The sequence below is a fragment of the Strix aluco genome, chromosome 36 (assembly GCF_031877795.1).
Source record: "Strix aluco isolate bStrAlu1 chromosome 36, bStrAlu1.hap1, whole genome shotgun sequence".
NCBI classification, from domain to species: Eukaryota; Metazoa; Chordata; class Aves; order Strigiformes; family Strigidae; genus Strix; species Strix aluco.
This window is the reverse complement of record NC_133966.1, coordinates 259427-283211: the sequence shown is the minus strand read 5'-3', so window position 1 is coordinate 283211 and position 23785 is coordinate 259427. Positions and strand designations below refer to the sequence as shown.

Sequence of the window (23785 nt, the reverse complement as noted above, 5' to 3'; positions counted from 1 at the left end):
CATCCAGAGGGACCTTGACAGGCTGCAGAAAGGGGACAAGAGGAACCTCATGAAGTTCAACAAAGGGAAGCTCAAAGTCCTGCCCCTGGGGAAGAACAGCCCCATGCACCAGTATACGCTGGGGGCAGCTAACTGGAAAGCAGCTTGGCCAAAAAGGGCCTGGGGGTCCTGGTGGACACCAGGTTGAACCTAAGCCAGTAATGTGCCCTTTGGGGCAAAGAGGGCAAATGGCATACTTGGCTGCACTGGACTAAGTATTGCGGGCAGGCACAGAGAAGTGATTGGTCCCTTTATGCAGCACTGGTGAGGCCACCCCTGGAGTCTTGAGTCCAGTGCAGGGCTTCCCAGTACGAGACAGGGACATACACATGGGTGATGAAGGGACTGGAGCACCTCCCATGTGAGGAAAGGCTGAGAGAGCTGGGACAGTTTAGCCCAGAGAAGAGAAGGCTCAGGGGGGACTTTATTAGAGTCTAGAAACAGCTGAAGGGAGGGTGCACAGAGGTGGAGCCAGGCTCTTTTCAGTGGTGCTCAGTGACAGGACCAGAGGCAGTGGGCACACAAGGCAACACAGGGGATTCTCTGGGAACATCAGGAAATGCTTTTTCACTGTGGGCAAACACTGGCACAAACTACCCACGGAAGTTCTGGGCTCTGCATCCTTGGAGCTATTCAAAAGCTCTCTGGACACGGTTCTGGGTAACTGGCTTGGGTGTCCCTGGTTGAGCACGGGGTTTGGGTCAGATAATTTCCAGAGGTCCCATTCCAACCTCAACCAGACTGTGATTCTGTGATTCTTTACACCTTCCCTTCAAATATTTGTACAGTGATGAGATCCCCCTTGAGCCTTCTTGTCTCCAAGCTAAACAATCCAGCTCTCTCAGGAAACTCTGGAGAGATGCTCTAGGCACTTAATAATCTTCACTGGCCCTAAGATGGACTTCCTGCAGCAAGTCCATGTCTTTCTCATACTGGGGTGCCCTGCACTGGCCCTAACACTCCAGAAGTGGTCTCACCAGTGCTGAGTGGAGGGGCAGGATAACTGCCCCCACCCCCAGCAACACTCTTCCTAATCAACACAGGAGGCTGGTGGCCACCTTTGCCAGAAGCATGCACTGCAGGCTCGTGTTCAGCTTGTTGTCCACCTGGAGCACAAGGTCCTTCCTCACAAAGCTGCTTCCCAGTCATTCAGACACCAACATGTACCAGTACATGGGTTTATTCCTCCCCAGGGGGAGGACTCTGCATTTCTCTTGGTCAACCTCTGTGAGGTTCCTCTCAGCCCAGTTCACCAGCCTGTCCAGGTCCCTCTCAATGGCAATGACACTACCTGGTGCATTCACCACTCCTCCCTAATGTTGTGTCATCCTCAAGCTTCTAGAGGGTGCACTCAGTCCCACTATCTAGGTCACAGAATTAATAAGTTAAACACTGTTGGACCCACTGTTGACTCCTGGGACACACCACTAGCAACTGGCCTATAGATGGACTTTGTGCCATCACTCTGGGTTCAGCCACTAAGCCAGTTCTAAATGCACATCCATTTCCACTTATCTAGCTGAAACTTCTCAGCTTGTCTAGAATGATGCTATGGCAGAAGGACTGACTGGATCCCCAGATCCTTCTTCTCAACTTTCTTGAACATGGGGCTGACATTTCTTTCTTCTAGACTTCAGGAATCTCTCCTGATTCCCCCAAAACTTTAAAAAAAAAATCAGTTCATCGCTATGAAATCAGCTAGGGTCCTCAGCACTCATGGGTGAATCCTCTCAGGCCCCAAGGACTTGTTCATGTGCTGTTTGTCTAAATGTTCTCTAATTCCACAGAATCACAGTATCATCTCAGTGGGAAAAGACCTTGAAGATCATCTAGTCCATTCATTAATCTCACACTGACTGTTCTCAACTCTACCATATCCCTAAGCACTATGTCAACCCGATTCTTAAACACCTCCAGGGATGGGGACTCCACCACCTCCCTGGGCAGCGCATTCCAATGCCCAACAACCCCTTCTGGAAAGAAATACTTCCTAAGAGCCAGTCTGACCCTGCCCTGGCGCAGTTTGAGGCAATTCCCTCTTCTCCTGTCGCTTGTTACTTCATTCAAGAGACTCATCCCCACCTCTCTGCAACCTCCTTTCAGGCAGTTGCAGAGGGCGATTAGGTCACCCCTCAACCTCCTTTTCTTCAACCCCAGTTCCCTCAGCCGCTCCTCGTACGACATGTGCTCCAGACCATGCACCAGCTTTGTTGCCCTTCTCTGGACACGCTCGAGTCATTCAATGGCCTTTTTGGAGTGAGGGGCCCAAAACTGAACACAGTAATCGAGGGGTGGCCTCACCAGTGCCGAGCACAGGGGTAAGATCACTTCCCTGTCCCTGCTGGCCACACTAGTGCTGATACAAGCCAGGATAACGTTGGCTTTCTTGGCCACCTGGGCACACTGCTGGCTCCTGTTCAGCCAGCTGTCAATCAACACCCCCAGGTCCCTTTCTGACTGGCAGCTCTCCAGCCACTCTTCTCCAAGCCTCTGGCACTGCTGGGGGTTGTTGTGGCCAAAGTGCAGCATTTGGCCTTATTGAAACTCATCCAGTTGACCTCAGCCCATCGCTCCAGCCTGTCCAGATCTCTCTGCAGAGCCTCCCTACCCTCGAGCAGATCAACACTCACACCCAACTTGGTGTCATCTGCAAACTTACTGAGGGTGCACTCGATCCCCTCGTCCAGATCATCAATAAAGATGTTAAACAGGAGTGGCCCCAAAACCGAGCCCTGGGGGACACCACTCATGACCGGCCTCCAACTGGATTTAACTCCGTTCACCACAACTCTTTGGGCCTGGCCATCCAACCAGTTTTTTACCCAGCAAAGCATGTGCCCATCCAAGCCTCGAGCAGCCAGTTTTGCCAGGAGAATGCTGTGGGAAACGGTGTCAAAGGCCTTACTGAAGTCAAGGTAGACAACATCCACAGCCTTTCCCTCATCCAATAAGCAGGTCACCCTGTCGTAGAAGGAGATCAGGTTTGTCAAGCAGGACCTCTCTTTCATAAACCCATGCTGACTGGGCCTGATCATCTGGTTGTCCCGCATGTGTTGTGTGATGGTACTCAGAGTGAGGTGCTCAATCAGCTTCCCGGGCATCGACATCAAGCTGACAGGCCTGTAATTTCCCGGATCATCCTTCCGACCCTTCTTATCTATGGGCGTCACATTGGTCAATTTCCAATCTGTCGGGACCTCCCCGTTCAGCCAGGACTGCTGGGAAATGATGGAAAGCACCTTGGTGAGCACCCCAGCCAGCTCCTTCAGCACCCTCGGGTGTATCCCATTCGGTCCCATAGACTTGTGTGTGTCTATGTGATGCAGTAGGTCACTGACTATCTCCTCCTGGATTGAGGGGGGTCGTTCTCCCAGTCTCTGTCCTCTGGCTGAGGAGGCTGGATTCCCTCAATACAACTAGTCTTGCTATTAAAGACAGGCAGAGAAGGCATTAAGCACCTCAGCCTTCTCCTCATCACTTGTGACCATGCTTCCTCCTGCATCTAGCAGGGGATGGAGACTCTCCCTGGTCTTTCTTTTGTTATTGACATACTTACAGAAACATTTCTTGTTATTCTTGATTGCTGAAACCAGATTAATTTCTAGATGGGCTTTAGACCTCCCGATTTCCACCCTGCATAACCTCACAGCATCATTGTAATCATTGTGAGTGGCTAGCCCCTTCTTCCAAAGGCTGTAAACTTTCCTTTTCTCCCTGAGTTCCAGCCAAAGCTCCCTGTTCAGCCAGGGTGGTTTTCTCTGTTGCCTGCTTCTCTTACAGCACCTGGGGACCGCCTGTTCCTGAGCCATTAACACTTCCTTCTTAAAGAGTGCCCAGCCTTCCTGGACCCCTATACCCTTCAGGACTGTCTCCCAAGGGATTCTGTCAAGCTGGTGCCCAAACAAGACAAAGCCAGCCCTTTGGAAGTCCAGGATGTCAGTTCTGCTTCGCCCTCTCCTGGCCTCTCTAAGAATAGAGAACTTTTATTTCATGATCACTGTGCCCTAGTAGATCTCCAACCGCCACATCATCCACCAGTCCTTCTCTGTTCACAAGGAGGAGATCCTCTTCTCTGGTCAGTTCAATCACCAGCTGTGTCAGGAAGTTATCTGCCACACATTCCAGGAATCTCCGGGACTGGCCCCGTTCTGTTGTGTTGTCTTTCCAGCAGATGTCTGGGAAGTTGAAGTCTCCCACAAGAACAAGGGCAAGCGATCGTGAGATTTCTCCTAAATGCCTATAAAATATTTCATCCATCTCTCTGTCCTGGGTGGGTGGTCTATAGTTGGCCACCCCTGATTCTACCCCTGTTGGCCTTCCCCCTGATTCTAACGCAGACACTCCACCCTGTCTTCATTATACTTGTGCTTGAAGCAATCATAACTGTTCCAAACATACAGCTCCACTCCACCACTTCTCCCTCCTTGTCTATCCCTTCTAAAGGGCTTGTAGCCATCAATTGGCGCACTCCAGTCATGGGAGACATCCCACCATGTTTCTGTAATAGCCACTACATTAATAATTTTCCTGTGGCATCATGGCTTCAAGCTCCTCCTGGTTGTTACCCATGCTGTGTGCATTGGTATGCATGCACTTCAGATGGGCTGATGTCCCCAGCACCTCTTTGCATTTAGAGGTCCTAAGTCCAGCCTGATCTTTCGCAGGTGTTACCACGGTTACTGATCCATCCATATCCCTTGCATCTTTCTTTTGCTGCCTGTCTCCATCCCTTGTCTCTACTGAGATAGCAAGGTGAGGTTTGTCATTGGCACAACAGACCACAAACTCTGGTGATCTACCCTGGGGCTTATGCCTGGGAGTTCCAGTTCTCTGCCCTTCCCCCTTCAAATCTAGTTTAAAGCTCTCTCAATGACCCCAGCTAACTCCTGCCCCAAGATGCTTTTCCCCCTCTGCGACAGGTGCATCCCATCTGATGCCAAAAGCTCTTGCATCCTATATGTTGACCTGTGATTGAAGAATCCAAAGCCCTGCTGGTAACACCAGTATCGGAGCCACGAGTTCATCTGTTGACTTCTCCTGTGATCTTCCTCATCCATCCCCGCAACTGAAGGGAAAGGAGGACACATAATTTGTGCCCCTGACCCCTTAACCTGTTTCCCCAAGGCCCTGAAATCTCTCTTCATTGATTTAGGACTTCTCCTGGTAATATCATTGCTTCCCACCTGAAAAAACAAGAGAGGGTAGTAGTCCTTAGGTCGCACTCTGCTCAGAGTGTTTGCCTTAGTTCATGGATGAGCTTGATGAGATTCTCCTTGAATATTCTGAGGCACAATCCAATGCTTATTGCCTTCTGCATCTACAGCATAAGAAATACTCCTTTCCTTACTATACCAATTGACCTGATGGCTCTTTTCACATGACTCCCTTGAGTTTCCCTGGTTGGGTGACATTTTCCCAAACTGAGTCAAGATGATGGGCTCTGTCACAGCCACTTGAAGTCACTAGTTCTGGAGTTATTTAGCCTGAGTTTACCCCAGATAACCCAAGAGTGTTTATGGATGCTCCTGTGCCTGCTAATAACAGGGCCAAGTTTCTCGGGGTCCCACTGGTGACTTCAGCTGTGGGTCATCCCCAAGAATCTGCTGCCAAGGGTACCAGGATCCATGGTGCCACCCACAGCAACCTGGGCCTTCCCCATAGAATGTATGGATTTGACCAAGACTTACTCTTGAGTTCCCAAACTGCAGGGAATGCATTGTATTTATTGTCACTTTTGCTGGTGAATATATGCTGCTCTGCTAATAACTGAGCTGCTCTTCCTGCTTTCTTGAGGTCATTTTCTAAAACCTTTACTTCTGTTTCTAAATCTTGTACTTGTCTGGCATCTAACTCAAGCTTTTTATTTTGTAAGCAGAGCCTGTCTGTGGACCCTACTATCTTCCTCTCTTTTGATTAAGACGGGTCTCTTAATTTCAGAAATTCTTCAGCATCGTGTCACATGGGATTCTTCCAAACAGGTTCCTCAGCAGGCAAAAGCCTGCTCTTCTGAGGTCTTGTTCTTGGCCTTGTTCCCTTCTCTCAGGAACCTCAACTCTACTTTCCCACCCCTGACTGTTACGTCCCTGACCAGCTCTTCCTTGTTTCTAAGTATGATTTCCTGCAGGACACCTCCTCTCACTGGCTCCTCAGTCACCCTTGTCAGGAAGATGTTGTCAATGAACACCAAAAACCTCCTGGATGATTTTTGCTTGGCTATATTGCCCCTTCAGCAAATATTGGGATAGTTTAGGTGTCCCATGAGGAACAGGGCTTCTTACAGTTAAATGATGAAGGTCCATCTACTTCGAATTCCTCACCAGGGGGTCCGTAGCAGACATCCACCCATCACACTGTTGTCCATGACCCTTCAGCTTTCAGCTGAGTCATCATTCATCCCCAGGCAGAGCTCCACACATTCCTGCTGTTCTCTCCCATAAAGGGCAACTTCCTCTCCCGGTCCAGCCCCATGGCCTTATCAGTACCAGACCCCCAGGACCCCACAGCTTCTCCAGGAGAGAGGATTTGTAGTGCTCTGCAACTCCTCATGCTGTTGTCTTGTAAGAGACACCCAATCAGGGTGCGTCAGCTGCACACAAACATTAAAAGCTGACCAAATGGAGCTTCAGTTAGTGGGGACCTTGAGAAACTCTGGGATTCAGAAATGGAAGTCACCTGAAGTTTTACAAGGAAAAGGGGCGAGTTCTATATCAGCAGGGGAAGGGGAGCAAATAGCCTCATACATCAGGACAGGCTGGGACATGACGAGCTGGTGTGGCTCCAATCACATGGGTGTGTCCCAGGGTGTGGCTTCCCAGTTTGGAGAAGTAGGGAGGACCTGGAGAGTTTTGAGAGAAGCTCTGCCAATGTGGGGTTTGGGACCTAGTGCCCATGATGTGTGTGGGGTGGGTGAGGGACCTGGACTTCCTTTGCCCAGTGGTGTGGAGGCTCCAGGCACTATAGGAGTAGCCTGTGAGTGACTGAGGAGTGATTTCAGAGATGATGGAGCTTTTCTTTGTAGTAAGATACAGCATGAGAAAGGACTAATGCCACAAAGTGCAGCTGGGGAAGCCCACACTGGACACAGAGAAAAGTCACTCAAAGGGCAGTGCTGTGGTGTAACAAGTCACTCGGAGACTGGAGCAGCCCCAGGATTTGTGTTTCAAGGAGCAGACAGGGAGGATGGAGAGATATCAGTAAAGGACAGAAGATGCTCAGGTGAGAGCAAGGTGTGGTAGTCGGGTGGACATCTACAGCCTGCAGAGAAAGAGGTGCAGGTGTGGGACACGGTGGGACAGCCTGTGGTGGAGACAATAGAAGGATGAGGAAACTCTGAAAATCCCCCAGCAGAGATGAGCTCTTTCTGCCCTTGGCTCTGGCTGTTGTCTCTGCCACTGATGCCAATGAGGAAGCACCTTCCCCTTACAGCACTGGGTCTCATGGCCTCCCCTTCCCCACCTGAGTGCCTTGGAGTTGTTGGACCATAGTCCTGCCCTTGGCATTGCCCATCCCCACATCACACTGCCCCAGGAAGAGCCCTGAGCAATGTGTGAGGGACGGGATTCCCCCTCCCAGAGGCTGGGGGTCAGAGCTTGGCCCTTTTGCTTAATGTAACACCTCCAGTTTTATTCAGAATCTGTTCCACCTTGACATGGCTTTTGTTTACCTGTCATCTCTGCCTGGAGTTTTCTGCTATAACTAGGCCCTGGGGAGGGTTTGTCACTAATGGTCCTCAGTGGGACCCATTCACACTCCAAGGAACTTTGTAGTTTGCATCTGGCTTTGACTTCTTGACAGGCATCTTCATCATCCTAAAACTGTCTGACGTTCAAGAACTTAGCACTAAATCCACCTGAGGGGTCATTAAAATGCCACCTTGTGCTGGTCCTCTGTTGCGGAGCTGGGCCGGGCTCCTGGGATGGACGGAGCTCAGGGCAAGTGGGCAGTGCTGCAGAGAGACAGCTCTGCCCAGGAGCAGCTAAGGAGCAAAGCGCAGCAGGGCTGAGGGCACTGCCTGCAGGCACCAAGGGCAGAGGAGCCGGGCACAGAGAGGGGAAAGGCAGATGGGAGTGGGAGGATGCTGAGAGCTCACTGGAGGAGAAATCTTCCCAGCCCTTGACACAGTAAGTCTCTGGGTGCAGGGCAATGCAGCTGCAGGTGGTGGAGGGATCTGGTGAAGCCGGCACAGCTGCCAGGAATCTCCCTCCTGTCAAGAGGAGGAGGACGTGCTCCAGAGCAGGGCTTCCCTGCTGCACTGTCAGAGGGACATGCCATGGCGGCTGTCTTCTCCTGGGGACAGCTGCAGTGCTCTCCAGCCGCGGGTGCAGCCAGGGGTGCCCAGGGCTGTCCTTCAGAGCAGGGTCCCTGCAGCCCAGGTGCTGTGTGCTGGGGCAGGGACTCTGCCGCCTGCCAGGGTCAGCACTCAGCCTGCCCGGGGAGCTCCCCACAGTGCTGTGGGGAGAAGCTGTGGTGGGAAGGAGAGACCCCCAGCAGGGCAGGGTCCTTCTGCTGTGGAGAGGGTGATGCATGGGTCAGGGCTGTTCACAGCTCCAGATCTCCACTGGACATTGACAGATGCAGCATTTATAAAAGCACATCAAGGCAGGGGCTACCTGAAAGGGAAGGACATTGTGTTTTTTGTCTCCTCTTGTTTGTGTGTGTAGGGCATTGGACATGAAAATTGCTCTCATGGTTCTGGAGGAGACACGTAAACTCCAAACCCTTTTTCGCTTAGAGGTGAATACATTTAGGTGTATCACAGCGTGCAGACAGCCACAGCGTCACCTTTACAGCTTCATCAGTTTTGGTCTTATGTACCCATCACAGCATGCACACACAGAGATACCCCTGGCAGGGCCCTACTGCCAGGAGAAGTCTGCAGGGCAGAGCTGAGAACACAGTGGGTGGGATGGGGACTGTGAGCACTGACAGGGAGTAGACTTAGAGAAAAACAGCTCCTGCAGAGACAACTCCAGGCAGCAGACAGCCAGGTGACCCCTCTGCATCCTTCCCTTTTCTCAGCTGGACAAGGAAGGAGAGAAGAGTTTGGAGAAATATAGAAAATAGACACTTCTGAGCTCACAAAAGTACAATTTCTTCTTCACCTATGTTGTTAGTGAGATCATCGTCCAGCAGAAAGAGGTGTAATAAGCTCAAGGCACCTGCATGGTGACCAGCAGGTCACTTGTGGGCAAACCAGCTCTCCTGACTCCACACAAGGGCACAGGGAGCCCTTTTGTCCCTCAGGGCTCCCCCATGTTCAGGCTGAGAGGAAAGAAAAAGATGTTCTCTTCCGCCCCTTCAGAGAAAGTGCCCTCACTCAGCAGCACAAACCTCAGCTCAAAAAAAGGAGTTGAATTAAATTCCCCCAAAGAAAGAGAAATAATTTTGAAAGGATGTTTTACAAAATAGCATAGCATTGACTCAAGAAAACCTGCCCTGATTTATCAGTGTGTTCTCTTTCAACAGTCCCCCATGCTCAGAGTGAATGAATGTCCAACAGCAGCTCCATCACTGAGTTCCTCCTCCTGCCATTTGCAGACACACGGGAGCTGCAGCTCTTGCACTTCTGGCTCTTCCTGGGCATCTACCTGGCTGCCCTCCTGGGCAACGGCCTCATCATCACCGCCATCACCTGTGACCACCACCTGCACACCCCCATGTACTTCTTCCTCCTCAACCTCTCCCTCCTCGACCTGGGCTCCATCTCCACCACTCTCCCCAAAGCCATGGCCAATTCCCTCTGGGACAACAGGGACATCTCCTACATGGGATGTGCTGCACAGGTCTTTTTCTTTTTCTTTTTTATGTCAGCTGAGTATTTTCTTCTCACTGTCATGGCCTATGACCGCTACATTGCCATCTGCAAACCCCTTCACTACGGGACCCTCCTGGGCAACAGAGCTTGTGTCCACATGGCAGCAGCTGCCTGGGGCACTGGGTTTCTCTATGCTGTGCTGCACACGACCAACACATTTTCACTACCACTCTGCAAGGGCAATGCTGTGGACCAGTTCTTCTGTGAAATCCCCCAGATCCTCAAGCTCTCCTGCTCACACTCCTACCTCAGGGAAGTTGGGCTTCTTGTGGTTAGTGCCTTTTTACTTTTTGGATGTTTTGTTTTCATTGTGGTGTCCTATGTGCAGATCTTCAGGGCTGTGCTGAGGATCCCCTCTGAGCAGGGATGGCACAAAGCCTTTTCCACATGCCTCCCTCACCTGGCCGTGGTCTCCCTCTTTATCAGTACTGGCACGTTTGCCCACCTGAAGCCCCCCTCCATCTCCTCCCCATCTCTGAACCTGGTGGTTGCAGTTCTGTATTCAGTGGCAGCTCCAGCAGTGAATCCCCTCATCTACAGCATGAGGAACCAGGAGATCAAGGACACCCTGAGGAAACTGATTGTATGCTTTTCAGCAGTCATAGACTGTCAACCTTTCTCTGCAAATGCCTCCCAGTGTATGTCATGACAACCCAAGCATTTCTTTCCTTCTTTATATACTTTTTTTCCTTTTTCCTGTTGTGAAGATGTGGTCTGCAAATAAATTCCATTATTCACTCCCTCCTGCATCAGTATCCACCCATCTTATGTGACCCAGGGACATTGTCTAAAGGAGGAATCAGGCTCTCTGTATATTTAAGCAAAATAAATGAATGCATGACTTCTTTGTCTTACAACCATCCTTACCAGGGCAGAAATAAATGGGGAATGAAAACACCTTTCTGGCTGCACCAGATTAAGTTTCTTGTGCTGGTCTGGGGAGAGGGGATGGCATGGAGGGGCTGCAGACCCCTCAGGATCTGCTGGACAGGAGAGCAAGGGATTCAGGTTGCCCCTGACCTCCTTCTCCTTGTTCCACGGGTGCCTCCCATGTCTGGGGATGACCCTTCTCTGCCCCTGAGGAGCTGCTGTGCCCTTCAGAGGGGCTGAGATTTTGGGGTGAGTGACGAGAGCACCCTGCAGTGGGCACTGCCTTGGGACCATCCCAGACTGGGCTGTGCTGTGGGGAGAGGTGGAGAGAGGGCAGGGGAGGTGGGAGAGCTTGGAGGGAGCTGGGCTGGGCTGGAAAGTACCAGGGAATGAAAACCTTCAGCATATAACTCGCACTGTCTGACCATGCAGGGTGAGGACTCACACCAGGGCATTTGTGGTGCAGAGCCAGGGCTTGTGGAAGGGATCGAAGACATGCAGGTGCAGAAGAGAAAGAGGCTGGTCTGTGCCCTTCGCGGCATGGACAGACCAGGAATGTGACCCAGGGCCTTCATCACCCCCCAGCATCTCTCACTGGGCACTTCCAGCACTGGCTGCTCACCCCAGGTTTATGGGGGAGTCTTTCTGTGAGACCATCTCCATCCTCCTGCTGGTCTCAGTGCCTGGATGGGGGGAATGGCCAGTCCTGCCCAGCCTCTCTCCTGGCCCAGACCCCGGCAGACCCAGGAGCAAGGCTGTCTGCAAAGACCAGTATGGGACACGACTGGGTCTGGGCAGGGGTCAGATGCTGGAGGAGCTTCAAAGCAACATGGCTGTGGGGAGAAGGGGCAATGAGGACTCTCTGAGGGACTGAGACAAGGAACCTTTCAGCTGTCACAAATCAAATGAAGGAGGTCATTGGAAAAATCCACCACGGATTTACCAAGGCCATATCATGCCAATATAATCTGATCACCTTCTTCCACTAAATAACATCTTCTGTCAACATGAGAGCAGTGCATATTGTTTACTGGACTTCAGTAAGGCATTCAACACTGCTTCCTACAGCCTTCTCCTAGAAAAATGGGCAAGATACAGATTAGAGGGGTGCTCTGTGAGGTAGGTGGGAAATTAGCTAACAAGCTGCATTCAGAGGGTGGTGATCAATGTTTTCTACTCAGTCTGGAAGCCTGTAACATGTTGGATGCCCCAGGAAATGATACTGGTCCCCACACTGTTCAACATCTTCCTAAATTATCTGGATGACAGGGTTGAAATAACCCTCAAAATGTTTTCTGATAACACCACATGGGGTGGTGAGGTAGACACGTCAGAAGGCAGAGCTCCTTCACAGAGAGACCTGGACAGTCTGGAAGAATGGGCTGGTCAGAAAGTAATCATTAACCTCTACTCCCATGTCCTAGATCTCGTCTGAAGCTGGGGGCCCAGACCCAGCAGGCAGAAGGGATTCAGGAGCCAAGGGCCCAGCTGCCCCATGGAGGAGCAGCCCCAGTGGCCCTCAGGGCTGTCCCTCGCTGTCTCGGTGGGCAGTGCCTCCCTGCTGCTTGTGAGCTGGGGCTGCTGCTTCCCTGGAGCCACGGCCAAGTACAGCAGCAGGACGTGGTCTTCTCAGTGCTGGTTTCTCCTCACTTCCACAGAGTCCTGCTGTGCCCTTGCATTTGTGTCACCCCCAAGCTCTGGTGTAGCTTTTGACAGTCCTGTTCTGTCCACAGTGGCACCCCTGTGGCTGCAGGCAGGAGCAGGCCATGTGAACCACTGTGTCAGAGCTGGCCTCCATGCCAGCACCACCATAAACAAAGGGGCTCCACAGGGCAGGGTGAGAAGTCTGGATGCCTCTTCCAAAGGTGGTGTTGGCAATACACTAAAGGAGCTGCCAGGAGATCTCAGGGGGTCTCCAGGGACAATGTGAGAGTCTGGTAGGACAGTGAGTATCTCCTCATGAAGAAAATGACCATCCAAAGTGAAGTCTCCTGGAGGAAAATGTGAACCTGAGGACACCATGGGCTAACGAGGGGACTGCAGGAGAGGCTGTGAGGAGCCAGCAGGCAAACGGCCACAAGACTGGAGAGTGATTCAGGACAGCCTCTTGGAAAGCCCATGGGCCGGATCTAGTGCAGCCCTCCCTTGCCTTCTGTGCCATTGGAGACACCACATAGTCCTGGCCAGTCCCGTCTTTGGCCCTTGAGCCATCCAGGAAAGATGGAAAGGGCCTCAACAGCAGTGAAGCCTGTCTGGGTAGCTCTGTTCCACAGCCCCACCAGCATGGCCAGTGCAGGGTCACCCCATGTCCACAGGGCACCACAGACCCCTTGCTCTGCAAAGCAGCACTGCCAGCTTGGGGCCCTGCAGGGAGCATGGGGAGGAAACCAGGAACAGCTGGGCAGGTCATCACGGACATACTTATGTGGGGAAAGGCTCTCTGGGGAACAGGGATGTTGCTGGAGAAGAGCAAGGGAGCATTTCTGTGCCTGCAGGGAGGAATCCATGAAAAAGAGAAACCTCTTTCTGCAGGCACCAATTCAGGGCAAGCTCTTCTTTCACCTGGCCAGGACTTTTGTGCTGGCCTGGGGAGAGGGCCTGACACTGAGGGGGCACAGTCAGTCTGTGGTACCTGGGTCCTGCCTCTCCCGGACCTGAGAGCAGGAGTCCTGCAGTTTCACTGACCTCCATTTCCTCATGCTATGGTGATCCTCCATCCCTGGGGTGATGGGGAGGCTGAGACCCTCCTCTGCCCCCCAGCAGCTGCTGTGCCCTTCAGAGGGGCTGGGGCTGTGGAGTGAGTGCCCAGAGCTCTGCAGCACCCTGCAGCCCAGACTGGGCTTCTCTGTGGGGCTAAGCTGGGGAGCAGGCAGGGGAGATGGGAAGACATGTAGAGTAGCTGGACTGGGCTGGAAAGTGCCCGGGAGAGGACACCACCAATGTTAGCTGAGCTGTGTTGACCATGAAGGGAGAGGACACGCTGCAGTGCATGTTTGGTGAAAACACAGATATCATGGAAGGGAGAAGTGGCATGTAGGTGGAGGAGAGAGGAAGATGGTCTGTGCCCCTGGTGGCATGAACAGACAGACAAGGTGCCCACAGACATTTATTGTCGCTGTTGAGATGGACACAACAAACACTGAATTGTGCAAAATGGCTACTTTATGCCGACGCGGAAGTCTCAGACACAACTTAGACGACCAATTTGATCAAGTTGATGCCACTTTATTAAAGGCTACACAGCAATTTATACTCTATCACAAGCTTCACGCGCCGCTATCTTATTGCTAATAGGCTAAAGCTACTTGTTCACGTGCCCTTTTGCCCCCTATGATTGGTCCCAGTGTGGTGTTCACGTGCTGCTCTCCCCCCAGGTAGACCCCCTGTTTTCGACATTCCAACATCTTTATCTCTTGGGCAGGAATGTAGTTTCTCAGGCCGTCTCGGCCTTGTTTTTGTCCTTGAACACAGCTGCAGCTTGCTGTTACAGTGAGACCCCTCGGTTTGAATCGCTCATAATATGTCCATTATTTTCCAGCCATTCCACAAATCCCCCTTTTTGTTTTTGAGCGATCCAGACTTCTCTTTTCTTAAACATTTGTTCAACCAGACTATTCAACATCCGTCGCAAACACTGAAACAGACAGGGAAGAAGCAACATCAAGATTAGTAAACCTACTAGCACTATCAATACTCCTTTGACCAATGTCTGCAACCAGCCCCCCATCCCGAGTCTAGTGAGCCAGTTGGAAAAGGGGTCATGTCCTTCAGTAATATGTTTCATATTCTCACGCAGTTTTGCTAATTGCTGGTGTATGCTCTGCGAATGGTCAGACAAATTAAAGCAACACATCCCTTCAAAATCTTTACATCCATGTCCGTGTGCTAATAATAAAAAAACCTATAGCAGCTCGATTTTGTAGAGTAGCATGTCTAACACTATCAACATCAGTGAGTAATGCGTTTATCATTTGTGAAGTCAAATTAGATTGTTTCTCACCCCAACAAGCCAATCACTGTATATTTTTTGCATTTATGGCAGCCATTCCTCCTGGGAGGAAAAAGGATGTGACTATAATTGTGGCTAGCGATGGTAGCTGCACTTCATCATTGCATGTTTCATCAAAGTTTCGAATAGATCTGCGTGATCTTTGCCCCTGACTCTGACTGGGATTTAGCAAATCTCTCATGTGGGGAGCAAACAATGTTAGTCGTCCAAGATAGCAAGGACCACCGACAGGTCGTACAGGAATACCAGGCCATGCTCTATCCCCACAAATCAGAAACACTCCAGGTGGAAGTTTAAAGCCCCCTGTGGTTTCTACGGAGAATCCTCCTGTTTTCAAATTATTCCAAGAAGAATGCCCTGTCACATTTTGATAATCTACAAACAAATCTTGGCGACCATTCTGAGCTAACCAAATATGCCATGGGTCACCGCACCAAACCACTCCTGTGCCATTCACTGGCTGCAGCTGAGGAACCACATTATGGCAGTTTGGCATCCCGGTAACATCAACATACTTAACAGGTGTAACACTGGCCAACAAATCCAATTCTTGCAAGGGTAAAGAAGTTAACTGGTTTAGATTCTCAATGACTGTCTTTTGCCAAGCTGCACTACGCATGGAAGGCCAATTTAAAATGAAACAACTATCATCATCTGGTCTGCCAATCAGGTTCACTCTCTGTTGTTTCCAATATCCTTCAAAATCAGTTTCATTTTCCTGCAACGGAATGCCAATTAAACAGGTTCTAAAAGGATCATCTGCTTGTTGTAGACTCAAACAGAAATCCTTTATCCCAGATGCGTTTGCCCAGGTTACCCAAATGTTTGCTCTGGGTTCGATGTCAAGAATCCCTTCATGGCTTAATGTGAGCCAAACCAGAACAAATGTGATATTTGACGTGTAGTCATCATTTCACCTCCCTTTCTCAGGTGTCCTGGTACACCTGCCAGCTTCGAGAACTGTTCTTTCCCAACACCACAACTCTTATCTACTATCTTATGGTTCTAATTAACACACTGCAAAGCCAAGCGTCTACAAAGCTTCAAAACCAATTTCTGCTAAAATCCTTTATCTAAGGTTTTCAATTAAGCCTATAACTTTAACAAACTACTGCTGCTTTCTAAAAACTAAGCCTGCCTTTCTGTAACTAAAAGTGGATTGCTGATATGTTGGCTCGTTGGCAAAGTCAGACAACCAACTTGCTTCAGTATAAACTTCTGAACTGTGATAAGCGGCTGTATTCGAACAGCCGTGCAAAAGGACTGCAAGCCCAGGAAAAGACAAAAGGCTTCTCTGTTTGCTGGATGTAGTGCTGTTAGCAACGAGGTCAGAACCAGGTTCAGTCAATGTTGATGTCTCTGAAGCACCTCAAAACACAGGGTCCTTCATCCAGTTCGCAAAGGCCTACGTAGATGAATTGTTACCTGTAAAGACACAAGCATAAACCCCTGCCTAGGACCTGTGAGTGAGCCTAGTGCTCTGCGTCGTTCTTCCTGACTTCCCCTTTCCAGGGCCGCACCCATCGACTCGGTACCCATCTGACACCGGTATCTGTAACAACACAAGCATATCCACGACCAGTCATTCTTAGTTCTGCAGGTCCTTTCCATTCTCCTGTAACAACATCCCTGTATTGAACAAAAACATTATTGTCACATTGGTTTATACCAGATTTCAAACCCAAACTATGTATTATTACTGGTGGTTCATTTCTATCACCTGTGAACCGTAAATAATTTAACACATACACCGCTTTTGCAAGTCGCTCTGCAGCAGCCAAGACTTCTCCCCCTTTATGTTTTTGCAACAGCACTTTCAAGGTTTGATGCGCTCTCTCCATGATGGCTTGTCCCGTGGGGGAATGCGGTATTCCTGTGATGTGACGTATACCCCAGAGTTGACAAAAATGAGTAAACTTCCGAGAAGTGTAGGCCGGACCATTATCAGTTTTGATCTCTGCAGGCACACCCAGTGCCATAATTGCAGCATGCATATGTTTGATGACATGCCGTGCTGTTTCTCCTGTTTGTGCTGTTGCCCAGAGTGCTAGAGAAAAGGTATCAATAGAGACATGCACATATTTAAGCCTGCCAAATTCTGGGATATGAGTGACATCCATTTGCCAGAGTTGTAGAGGTTGGAGTCCTCGGGGGTTTACTCCCAAACCGAGGCCTACTCCTACCTTCTGGCAATCGGGACAAGATTGCACAATTCCTCTAGCATCAGCCACAGGAATGTGAAATTGTCTGGCTAACATTTTTGCCGACTGGTGAAAAAACTGGTGTGACAGCCTGGCCTGTTCAACGGTGTTAACGGCAGGGCCCGTCCAGGCTGGAGCAACAAGCTGATCGGCTCGAGCGTTTCCCAACACAAGGCCTCCACATTGCTGATGACTGCGAATGTGCATAATAAAATATTTATTCTGACGTTGGTTCAAAAGTGTTAGCAATTGTAACAACAAAGTATGTAATACAGGATTTCGCACAGGTTTCACCACGCTGTTTTCCAGACGTTGTATTGTACCTACTACATACAATGAATCTGATACTATATTGAGAGGTTCTTGAGACCAGCGTTGAAATGTCCAAATAACAGCTCGAAGTTCTAAAGTCTGTAAAGAGTCACCAGGTAGTCCAGGGAGTATTTGATGTTCCCAGGTGTCCCCTTCCTTCCAGGTGACTGCAGCCCTTCGAGATTTTCGTCCAGCATCAGTGAAGACAGTTATCCCTTCTACTGGAACCTCTGATCGCAGGGGTAAATATACAAACCGCTGATGGCATAATAATGACAAAAGCTTATCCGATGGATAACTATTGGTGATAGTACCTAAGAAGTCAGCAACTGCTATTTGAAAGACAGTTGAAGCAGATAATAACCAATCTAAATAGAACTGAGATACAGGTATGTAGATGACTTCTGGTTCGATGCCTGAGATGTCTAAAATTCGCTGCCTCCCTTTTATGACAAGCTGTGAAAATAATTCAGGACGTGTAACAACTGTGTTTCTGGGCTGAAAAGGGAGAAAAATCCATTCCAAAATTCGTAAATTTGGTTTTGTTTCACTCAATTAAATAATAAGCCCCAATGGGTGTTCACGTTCACCCCCAGAGTTAACTAACATAAAAGAAAGAGCTTTATCATCCAGTCGCCTGTGAGTATAAGTTGTCATGATTTTATTGCTAATTACTTGTAAGGCTTGCTGTTGATCCTCATCCAGTTGACGGCGCTCCTGAGCTTGTACAGACATGCCCAGGAGTGGCATCAAAGGTTTCAGATCATCGTTCGTAATTCCACAGATATTACGAACCCACTGGATATCCCCGATTAATCTCTGCGCATCAGACAATGTTTCTATTTTTGTGTGGATTTTAACCTTTTGAGGACGAATCATTGCATTTGTAATAATCCAGCCCAGATACAGCCATGGTCCCTGTTTCTGAATTTTCTCTGGTGCTATCTCTAATCCCCTCTCCCTGAGACTGCATGTTAGCTGACCCAATATTGTCTCGCAGTCCAGTTGTTTTCCAGCCACTAATATATCATCCACGTAATGATAAATGAGTAAATGAGGATACTGTTTTCGGATGGGTTCCAGAGCCCACACGATGAAAGACTGACAAATTGTGGGTGAATTTTTCATCCCTTGTGGTAGCACCACCCAGTGATACCTCTTTGCTGGTTCGGCCTTATTAATCAATGGCACTGTGCTCTCAGCTGGCTTCTAAAGAAAATGGAACAGTGCTGCCAAGTTTGAATAAATCACTGAGACTCCTGACCTGTATCACTCAGGGATTGCCACTTCCGCCAGAAACCTCATAAAATGCCTTCACCCACCCCTCTACATACAGACAGCAGCAGCACCACCTTTGCTTTCAGCATCAGTGCTTATCTGACCTAGTCCTTAGGATATGCCCCTGGGCAGGGCCCTGCTGCCAGAAGGGGTCTGCAGGGCAGAACTGAGCACACAGCGGGTGGGACAGGGGCTGTGAGCACTGACAGGGAGGAGGCTTGGAGACAAACAGCTCCTGGCTGGGACAACTCCACACACCAACGGTCACTTGCCGAGGAGAGCAGCTCCAGTGCAGGTAAGCCCGTACTGGGGGGTTTTCGCCGCAAAAGGGACTGGAAAGGAGCTTTTTTTGAGGGGAATTTTGAATCTTTTTGGAGACAGGAAGGTGGCTAGCCAGCTCTAAGGAGACTGGCAAGCCGGTGGGCGGGCAGCTGAGGAGGCGTGGGCTGTGGGCAGAGCCCAGGGCCGGTGGCGCCTGTTTCGAGCGAGGTGTAAACACACCAACAGTCACTCGCCGAGGAGAGCAGCTCACACCCACCCCTCGGTAACGAGCTGGGAGGGCTTCCTAGTTAGCGTGGTGAAGTGCTAAGGCTTGGACAACAGGCCCAAGCCAGAGTTGACCTATAGATGAATCCTGTATATTTTATAACTGATAACCATTGTGCTAGTAGGTATTGTACTAAGTTATAACAACCCACTTATGCTGGTGTAAAAAGTGCTAAAGTATTGAAATACTGCAGCCTGAACAACAGGCCCCAAGCTGAAGCTGCTAACTTAGCATGTAGTCATTAGTAAAATATGTAAACTCGCTAGTGAAAGACAAAATATAATCAGTAGTGAGGAGAGAATGTATCCGACTTTCCTTTCGCAGCCTTCTTCAAGGCTGAGAACCCACGTATTTGGCCTTGTTAGAAACTCCCTTGGTTCCCCCCCCGAGCCCTGGCCAGGCTTTGTGTGGAATCCAACAGGAGAACGAAACCAGAAACTTTCCGCTCAAAACAAAGGTGCCAGCTGTTCTGGCTTGTCGATCTCTGGTATATAAGGCTGGGCCCGTTCACAGCAACTTTGGATGCCTCACCTATGGGTGGACGCACCACGTAGGATTTCCCACTTGCCGGGACTGGCTCTGCAAATCCTCGCTGTAACCGGGGCTGCCCAGCGTCTGCGGATCTGGATGATGATGATTATATATGCAAGTGGTGATGTATTTCTCTTAATTACTATTCTCTCTCTCTCTCGTGTAGTAATGATTTGATGCATTACTCTGTTTGTTGCTTTAAGTGCACTGTTCTGCTTCTTCTTACTGCATGTTTTCTGTATTACGCTGTTACATTACTTGGTTATCACTAGTAAAGTACGCCTACTCTTTTCACTCTGGTGTCCGAGTTTAATTGGTATCCTTAATCAGCAAAACACGTGGGTGGAACCAGCACCACCCACCATTAATTCGGTGATAAGAACCCTGTGGGAGGGCAGCGACCAGGTCGTTGCCCACCGAGCTCAGGGTGATCAGATAGTACCTGTAAACCACCGGTTGATAGTACTTGTCAGCCACCGGTAGCCTGAGCCATGGTCTCCACTCGCCTCAAAAGCACCACCAGCAAGAATGTGGCGACCAGACAGAGCAACCACGCAAACATGCAGCAGTCCAGGTCCCAGGCTGCAGGGAGTGCCTGAGCCTGTCAGTGCTGTTGGAGGGCCGCAGTGACAGTGTCTGTGTGTGCTGCGACCAGCTGGATGACCTGCTCAGCCTGGTGGCAGAACTCAAAGAAGAGGTCGAGAGATTAAGAATTATTAGGGAATGTGAAAGGGAGATTGATTGGTGGAGTTCCACCTTGGCACCCCTGAAGCAACAGGAGCAAATAGAGGCTCCAGGCAAGGCAGGTGATCCCTCACCCTCATGCTACCAGGCAGAAGGAGGGGACCTAAGAGATGAGGGAGACTGGAAACAGGTCCCTGCTCAGGGAGGCAAGAAATTTCTCTCCCAACCTCCCTCACCCTCCATGGTGCCCCTTCACAATAGATTCGGGGCCCTGGAACTTTTGAATGAAGACATGAAGGAAGAGAATGAGACAAACAATGAGGAAGACCAAGGACCACCAAGGCCAGGTCACTCTAGAAAAGGTATTAAAACCAGCTCTGAAAGGAACCCCAGAAGAGTCATTGTAGTGGGGGACTCCATTCTGAGGGGTGTCAAAGGCCCCATATGCAGACCAGACCCGTATCATAGGGAAGTCTGCTGCCTCCCTGGGGCCCGCGTCAAGGACCTCACAAGAAGACTCCCCTCTCTAGTCAAACCCAAGGACTATTACCCTCTTCTGGTTTTTCAGGTAGGTAGCGACAACATTAGCAGGAGAAGTATTAAATCAATGAAGAGAGATTTCAGGGCCTTGGGGAAACTGATCAAGGGGTCGGGGGCACAGGTTGTGTTCTCCTCCATCCCTCCAGCTGGGGGGATGGATGAGGATGAACACCGAAGAACACAGCAGATGAATTCGTGGCTTCAAGACTGGTGTCACCGTCAGGGCTTTGGTTTTTTCGATCATGGGTTGGTATACAGGGCACCAGAGCTCTGGGCCTTAGATGGGATACACTTGTCCCAGAAGGGGAAGAGGATCTTGGGGCAGGAGTTAGCTGGGCTCATTGACAGAGCTTTAAACTAAATTTGAAGGGGGTAGGGGGCAAAACACCAGCCCGTCTGAAGTGCATGTATACCAATGCACACAGCATGGGTAACAAACAGGAGGAGCTTGAAGCCGTGATGAAACAGGAAAATTATGATGTTGTGGCTATCACAGAAACATGGTGGGATGTCTCCCATGACTGGAGTGCACCAGTTGATGGCTACAAGCTCTTTAGGAGGGACAGACAAGGAAGGAGAGGTGGTGGGGTGGTGCTGTATGTTAGGGACTGTTATGATTGCCTTGAATACAAGTGTAGTGAAGACAGGGTGGAGTGTCTTTGCGTTAGAATCAGGGGGAAGGCCAACAGGGCAGATGTTGTAGTAGGAGTCTACTATAGGCCACCCACCCAGGACAGAGAGGTGGATGAAATATTCTATAGGCACTTGGGTGAAATCTCACGATCGCTTGCCCTTGTTCTTGTGGGGGACTTCAACTTCCCAGACATCTGCTGGAAATACAGCACAGCAGAGCGTGACCAGTCCCGAAGATTCCTGGAATGTGTGGGGGACAACTTCCTAACACAGCTGGTGAGAGAACCAACCAGAGAAGGTGCTCTGCTAGATCTCGTCCTTGTGAACAGAGAAGGGCTGGTGGATGATGTGGCGGTTGGAGGACAACTAGGGCACAGCGATCATGAAATAATAGAGTTCTCTATTCTTAGAGAGACCAGGAAAGGGCTAAGCAGGACTGACATCCTGGACTTCTAAAGGGCTGACTTTGTCTTGTTTAGTCACCAGCTTGACAGGATCCCTTGGGAGATGGTCCTGAAGGGTATAGGGGTCCAGGAAGGCTGGGCGTTCTTTAAGAAGGAAGTGTTTATGGCTCAGGAGCAGGCAGTCCCCAGGTGCTGTAAGAGGAGCAGGCGGCAGAGAAGACCACTCTGGCTGAACAGGGAGCTTTGGCTGCAACTCAAGAAGAAAAGGAGAGTTTACAGCCTTTGGAGGAAGGGGCTAGCCACTCAGAGTGATTACAAAGAGGCTGTGAGGCTATGCAAGGCAGAAATCAGGAGGTCTAAAGCCCAGCTGGAAATTAATCTGGCTTCAGCAATCAAAGATAACAAGAAATGTTTCTATAAGTATGTCAATAGCAAAAGAAAGACAAGGGAGAGTCTCCATCCCCTGCTAGATGCTGAAGGAAACTTGGTAATAAGTGATGAGGGGAAGGCTGAGGTACTTAATGCCTTCTTTGCCTCAGTCTTTAATAACAAGACTAGTTGTATTGAGGGAATCCAGCCTCCTCAACCAGATGATAGAGACTGGGAGAACGACCCCCCCGCAATCCAGGAGAGAGTCAGTGACCTGCTACATCACATAGACACACACAAGTCTATGGGACCAGATGGGATACACCCAAGAGTGCTGAAGGAGCCGGCTGGGCTGCTCGTCAAGCCGATTTCCATCATTTACCAGCAGTCCTGGCTGACCGGGGAGGTCCCGACAGATTGGAAATTGACCAATGTGACGCCCATAGATAAGAAGGGTCGGAAGGATGATCCGGGAAATTACAGGCCTGTCAGCTTGACGTTGATGCCCGGGAAGCTGATTGAGCACCTCACTCTGAGTACCATCATACAACACATGCGGGACAACCAGATGGATCAGGCCCAGTCAGCATGGGTTTATGAAAGACAGGTCCTGCTTGACAAACCTGATCTCCTTCTACGACAGAGTGACCCGCTTATTGGATGAGGGAAAGGCTGTGGATGTAGTTTACCTTGACTTTAGCAAGGCCTTTGACACCGTTTCCCACAGCATTCTCCTGGTGAAACTGGCTGCTCGAGGCTTAGATGATCACTCGCTTTGCTGGGTAAAAAACTGGCTGGATGGCCGGGCCCAAAGAGTGGTGGGGAACGGAGTTAAATCCAGTTGGTGGCCGGTCACGAGTGGTGTCCCCCAGGGCTCGGTTTTGGAGCCACTCCTGTTTAACATCTTTATTGATGATCTAGACGAGGGGATCGAGTGCACCCTCAGTAAGTTTGCAGACGACACCAAGCTAGGTGGGGGTGTTGATCTGCTTGAGGGTAGGGAGGCTCTGCAGAGAGACCTGGACAGGCTGGACTGATGGGCTGAGGTCAACTGGAGGAGTTTCAATAAGGCCAAATGCCGGGTTCTGCGCTTGGGCCACAACAACCCCCAGCAGCGCTACAGGCTTGGGGAGGAGTGGCTGGAGAGCTGCCAGTCAGAGAGGGACCTGGGGGGGTGATTGATAATGAGCCAGCAGTGTGCCCAGGTGGCCAAGAAGGCCAATGGCATCCTGGCTTGTATCAGCAATAGCGTGGCCAGCAGGGACAGGGAAGTGATCTTACCCCTGTACTCGGCACTGGTGAGGCCGCCCCTCGATTACTGTGTTCAGTTTTGGGCCCCTCACTACAAAAAGGACATTGAATTACTCGAGCGTGTCCAGAGAAGGGCAACAAAGCTGGTGCAGGGTCTGGAGCACAGGTCTGATGGGGAGCGGCTGAGGGAACTGGGGTTGTTTAGTCTGGAGAAGAGGAGGCTGAGGGGAGACCTCATCGCCCTCTACAGCTGTCTGAAAGGAGGTTGCAGAGAGGGGGGATGAGCCTCTTTAACCAAGTAAC

General features: G+C 50.3%; 1 pseudogene; it reads left to right on the top strand.

Moving 5' to 3' along the window:
* The first annotated feature begins 9482 nt into the window (after positions 1-9482).
* Positions 9483-11597, top strand: LOC141917254 (olfactory receptor 14A16-like; annotated as a pseudogene).
* The last annotated feature ends 12188 nt before the right edge of the window (positions 11598-23785 follow it).